The sequence below is a fragment of the Lolium perenne genome, chromosome 5 (genome assembly GCF_019359855.2).
Source record: "Lolium perenne isolate Kyuss_39 chromosome 5, Kyuss_2.0, whole genome shotgun sequence".
NCBI classification, from domain to species: Eukaryota; Viridiplantae; Streptophyta; class Magnoliopsida; order Poales; family Poaceae; genus Lolium; species Lolium perenne.
Window position 1 is genome coordinate 11,015,596 of NC_067248.2, and position 6,776 is coordinate 11,022,371.

Here is a 6,776-nt window from a genome sequence, read left to right on the forward strand (position 1 = left end):
AGCATGTCATGGATGTTTGCTTGCATTGTTTTATTCATAAATAGGTATGATATTGTGGTATCCTCCTCTGAATAATTCGTTTGAATTAACTTGGCACATGCTCACGTATGCATATGACTGAACAAAAGTCAATTAAGCCTCAATGATTTACATTGCTTCAGAGTTCTTGTATCACTCTTATGCCTCAGTTAATTTATTTTGCCGCAAGTATGATTATGACGATTCTTTGCTCTCTTGATTTGTCGCTCCCTAGTCTTTTGCTAGCCTTCACTTGTACTGAGCGGGAACACTGCTCGTGCCTCCAAACACATGAAAACCAAGTTATTCCAGAGTGTCCACCATAAATACCTATGCATGGCATTTCAAACCATTCCAAGTAAATTCTCATGTGCTACCTTTAAAACCCTTCAAAATGCTTCTCAATTTGTGTTAACGTTTTATAGCTCATGAGGAAGTATGTGGTGTTTATCTTTCGATCTTGTCATTTACTCCGGACGGACTTTCACCAATGGACTAGTGGCACATCCACTTATCCAATAAATTTGCAAAAAGAGCTGGCAACGGGGTTCCCAGCCCCAATTAACTAACTTTCATAAATTTACAAATAGACACTCCTCCATGGTATGAGATTGTTGGCAAGCACCCGAGGATTCGGTTAGCCATGGCTTGAGAAAGCAAAGGTGGGGAGGAGTTTCATCTAAATAAAACTAAAATAAAAAGGCACTCCTTCATGGTATGAGATTGTTGGCAGGCACCCGAGGATTCGGTTAGCCATGGTTTGTGAAAGCAAGGTTGGAAGGAGTGCCACCCAAAAATAAAATTTCATGGGAGCCGCTCTTGAAAGTCCGGTTGATGAGGTAGCTAGAGTGCCCATTACCATTCGTTGACAACAACAAACACCTCTCAAAACCATTTTACTTCTGTCTTTATAAAAATGAAAAGCTCTAGCGCATGTTAATCCCTGCTTCCCTCTGCGAAGGGTCAATCTTTTACTTTTACATTGAGTCTCCATCCTTTCTTTGAGTACTTTCTTGAGAGCACAACTGTCATTCTTAGTGTAATATGCGTGTCTCAAAATATGATTGATTGTGGTATAACTTTGATGCTTTTATCTTTGACAATCACTATTTCTAGTCTTTCTATGAACTTCAGAGGTGCCTGAGCATTTATGTTTTGCTGATCAAATATGGGCAAGCGAGATACCACTCTATCATACTCTTTTATGAACATTGCAATCCTGCTTATATACATGATTCATGATGCTTATTATTAATTGTTGGTACCTTTCCATGATTGACATAGCTATTAGATGATCTTATTTGCATGTATCTTATTATGAACTGCCTAAGTATTAGCCATAGCATGAGAATATTTACATCATATGAACAAATGTGTTCGTGAAAGTTCTTTTATCGCTCAGTTGTTAACTGAATTGCTTGAGGGACAGCAAATAAGCAAAGCTGGGGGGAGTTGATACGTCCAAAACGTATCTACTTTCCCGAACACTTTTGCTATTGGTTTGCCTCTAATTTGTGTATTTTGGATGCAACTAACACGGACTAACGCTGTTTTCAGCAGAAGCTGATGGTGTCTCGTTTTTGTGCAGAAATCCAACTTTCAGGAAAATCCTCGAATTTATGCGAAGGTCCTATTTTCCCAGAATATTGGCGAGCTGAAGGGCAAGCCAGGTGGGGGCACGGGGGCCCCACACACTAGGCCGGCGCGGCCCAGGAGCGGCCCGCGCGGCCCTAGTGTGTGGTGGCCTCGGCTGGCCCCCGACGCCCTCCTTCGGACTACTTATTGCCTTCGACCTAAAAACGCACGGGAGGAAGTCGAAGTCGCCAGAAACCCTCCAGAACACCGCCACATCGCGAAACTCCGTCTCAGGAGCCAGAAGTCTCCGTTCTGGCACTCCACCGGGATGGGGAATTGGAGGAGATCATCGCCATCATCACCACCGACGCCTCTCCATCGACCAGCCATGTTTCCCCCATCCATGTGTGAGTAATTCCCCCGCTGTAGGCTGAAGGGGATGGTAGGGATTGGATGAGATTGGTCATGTAATAGTATAAGATTGTTAGGGCATAGTGCCTAGTGTCCGTAATTGGTACTTTGATGATATTGTTGCAACTTGTTATGCTTAATGCTTGTCACTAGGGCCCGAGTGCCATGATCTCAGATATGAACATGTTATTATTTCATCATGATATTCATTGTTTATGGTCTTACCTGCAAGTTGTATACACATGTCGTTGTCCGGAACCAATGGCCCCGAAGTGACAGAAATCGGGACAACCGGAGGGGATGGTAGTGATGTGAGGATCACATGTGTTCACGGAGTGTTAATGCTTTGCTCCGGTACTCTATTAAAAGGAGTACCTTAATATCCAGTAGATTCCCTTGAGGCCCGGCTGCCACCGGCTGGTAGGACAAAAGATGTTGTGCAAGTTTCTCATTGCGAGCACGTACGACTATAATTGGAACACATGCCTATTGATTGCTTTGTACTTAGACACCGTTTTATTATTATCTGCAAATGCCCTGCTTGATTGTTACATGAGTTTCTCTCATCCATGCAACGCCCGTTCATCCGTCCCCGTGCCTACAGTATTTTAATCCTGCTGCTTACTATAATCACTGCTGCTGTCTTTGTTACTCTGCTGCTGTTATTTCACTACTGCTAATGCTATAAAACTGTTACTACTGATAAACTCTTGCGAGCAAGTCTGTTTCCAGGTGCAGCTGAATTGACAACTCCGCTGTTAAGGCTTTCAAGTATTCTTTGTCTCCCCTTGTGTCGAATCAATAAATTGGGTTTTACTACCCGCGAAGACTGCTGCGATCCCCTATACTTGTGGGTCATCAGATGCCCAAGGCATCCCCTTCTTCATCAACAACTTATCAGGTCACCTCTAGTGAAACTATATTTTTATTCCGTCACATCTTATGTACTTTACTTGGAGCGTCTGTGTGCTTTTATTTTCGTTTTGTTATTTTCATTCTCTGAATAAATTCATGCTTATGTGGGAGAGAGACACGCTCCGCTTTTTCATTTGAACACTTGTGTTCTTAGTTTTACTTTTAATGTTCATGGCAAAAGTTAAAAGCTGCTGCATTTATTGCTATTTGGTTGGAAACAGGAAATGCTTCATGTGGTAATTGGTATATGGTCTTGAATAATTCGATACTTGGCAATTGTTTTGCTCAATAGATCATGTTTAAGCTCTTGCATCATGTACTTTGCACCTATTAATGAAGAACTACCATAGAGCTTGTTGAAATTTGGTTTGCATGATTGGTCTCTCTAAAAGTCTAGATATTTTCTGGTGAAGTGTTTGAACAACAAGGAAGACAGTGTAGAGTCTTATAATGCTTGCAATATGTTCTTATGTAAGTTTTGCTGTACCGGTTCATACTTGTGTTTGCTTCAAACAACCTTGCTAGCCAAAGCCTTGTACTGAGAGGGAATTCTTCTCGTGCATCCAAAACCTTGAGCCCAAACCTATGCCATTTGTGTCCACCATACCTACCTACTATGTGGTATTTCTCTGCTATTCCAAAGTAAATTGCTTGAGTGCTACCTTTAAAATTTCATTCCTTGTCTTTGAAATATATAGCTCATGGGAAAATAGCCTTAAAAACTATTGTGGTAAAGAATATGTAGCTTATGTATGTTATTTCTTATAAGTTGCTTGTTGAGCGGTAACCATGTTTCTGGGGACGCCATCAACTATTACACTTTTGTTGAATATCATGTGAGTTGCTATGCATGTTCGTCTTGTCTGAAGTAAGGGTGATTTATCATGATCAAATGGTTTGAGTATGCATATTGTTAGGGAAGAACGTTGGGCCGCTAACCGAAGCCATGTATCATGGTGGAAGTTTCAGTTTGGACATTAATCCTCAATCTCTTATGAGAATATTATCTGTTGTTGAATGCTTATGCATTAAAGAGGAGTCCATTATCTGTTTTCTATGTTGTCCCGGTATGGATGTCCTTAGTTGAGATCTATCAAAAACGAGAAATCAAATGCGATCTATCTCCTTGGACCTTTGTACAGGCGGCATAGAGGTACCCATTTGTGACACTTGGTTGAAACATATGTTATGCAATGATAATCCATGTAAATCCAAGCTAATTAGGACAAGGTGCGAGCACTATTGGTATTCTATGCATGAGGCTTGCAACTTATAGGATGTCTTATGCATAACACATATGAATTATTACTATCGTTGACAAAATTGTTTCTATGTTTTCAAAATAAAAGCTCTAGCACAAAAATAGTAATCCATGCTTCCCTCTATGAAGGGCCTTTCTTCTACTTTATGTTGAGTCAGTTTACCTACTTCTTTCTATCTTAAAAGTAAACACTTGTGTCAACTGTGTGCATTGATTCTTACATGTTTACTTATTGCACTTGTTATATTACTTTATGTTGACAACTATCCATGAGATATACATGTTACAAGTTGAAAGCAATTGCTAAAACTTAATCATCCTTTGTGTTGCTTCAAAACCTTCTATTAAGAATCTATTGCTTTATGAGTTAACTCTTATGCAAGACTTATTGATGCTTGTCTTGAAAGTACTATTCATGAAAATTCTTTGCTATATGATTCAGTTGTTTAGTAATTGTCTTTACCATTGCTTCGAATCACTTCATTCATCTCATATGCTTTACAATAGTATTGATCAAGATTATGATAGTAGCATGTCACTTCAGAAATTATCCTTGTTATCGTTTACCTACTCGAGGGCGAGTAGGAACTAAGCTTGGGGATGCTTGATACGTCTCCAACGTATCTATAATTTCTGATGTTCCATGCTAGTTTTATGACAATACCTACATGTTTTGCTCACACTTTATAATGATTTTATGCATTTTCCGGAACTAACCTATTAACAAGATGCCGAGGTGCCAGTTCCTGTTTTCTGCTGTTTTTGGTTCCAGAAAAGCTGTTCGGGCAATATTCTCGGAATTTGACGAAACAAAAGCCAAACATCTTATTTCACCGAGACGGACCAGAACACCGAAGGGGAGCCGGAGAGGAGGCCCAGGGCCCCCACACCACACTGGGGCGCGGCCTAGGAGGGGGGCGCTCCGCCCTATGGGGTGGGCCCCCTAGGCACCCCCTTGCGCCGCCTCTTCGCCTATATAATCTCTCGTGACGTGAAACCCTACAACAATTGACGAAACTCCAGAAAGACTCCAGGGGCGCCGCCGCCATCATGAAACTCCGTTTCGGGGGACAGAAGTCTCTGTTCCGACACGCCGCCGGGACGGGGAATTGCCCCCGGAGTCATCTCCATCGACACCACCGCCATCTTCATCACCGTTGATGTCTCCCATGATGAGGAGGGAGTAGTTCTCCCCCGAGGCTGAGGGCTCTACCGGTAGCTATGTGGTTCATCTCTCTCTCCCATGGTGTGATCGTTATGAATATGTAGATGTTACTCTTGTCTATTATGCACTCTAGAGGTTACTGATACGTCTCCGACGTATCGATAATTTCTTATGTTCCATGCCACATTATTGATGTTATCTACATGTTTTATGCACACTTTATGTCATATTCGTGCATTTTCTGGAACTAACCTATTAACAAGATGCCGAAGTGCCGCTTCTGTTTCTGCTGTTTTTGGTTTCAGAAATCCTAGTAACGAAATATTCTCGGAATCGGACGAAATCAACGCCCGTGTTCCTATTTTGCCCGGAAGCATCCGTAACACCCGAGAGCCGCCGGAGAGGGGGCACAGGCCCACTGCACCCTAGGCCGGCGCGGCCGAGGGGGCCCGCGCCACCCTATGGTGTGGGCACCCCTTCGACCCTCTGGCGCCGCCTCTTCGCCTATTTAAAGCCTCCGTCGCGAAAACCCTGATACGTTCGACGAAACCCACAGAAACCTTCCAGAGCCGCCGCCATCGCGAAGCCAAGATCTGGGGGACAGGAGTCTCTGTTCCGGCGCGCCGCTGGAACGGGGAAGTGCCCCCGGAAGGCTTCTCCATCGACACCGCTGCCATCTCCACCGCCATCTTCATCACCGCTGCTGCTCCCATGAGGAGGGAGTAGTTCTCCATCGAGGCTCGGGGCTGTACCGGTAGCTATGTGGTTCATCTCTCTCCTATGTACTTCAATACAATAATCTCATGAGCTGCCTTACATGATTGAGATTCATATGATGATGCTTGTAATCTAGATGTCGTTATGCTAGTCAAGTGAATTTTACTTATGTGATCTCCGGAGACTCCTTGTCCCACGTGTGTAAAGGTGACAGTGTGTGCACCGTGTGGGTCTCTTAGGCTATATTTCACAGAATACTTATTCACTATTATGAAGAGCATAGTGAAGTGCTTATTTATATCTCTTTATGATTGCAATGTGTTTTGTATCACAATTTATCTATGTGCTACTCTAGCAATGTTATTAAAGTAGTTTTATTCCTCCTGCACGATGTAATGGTGACAGTGTGTGCATCCGTGTTAGTACTTGGTTTATGCTATGATCATGATCTCTTGTAGATTGCGAAGTTAACTATTGCTATGATAGTATTGATGTGTATTATTCCTCCTACATAAGCATGAAGGTGACAGTGTGCATGCTATGTTAGTACTTGGTTTAGTCGAATTGATCTATCTTACACTCTAAGGTTACTTAAATATGAACATTGAATTGTGGAGCTTGTTAACTCCGGCATTGAGGGTTCGTGTAATCCTACGCAATGTGTTCATCATCCAACAAGAGTGTAGAGTATGCATTTATCTATTCTGTTATGTG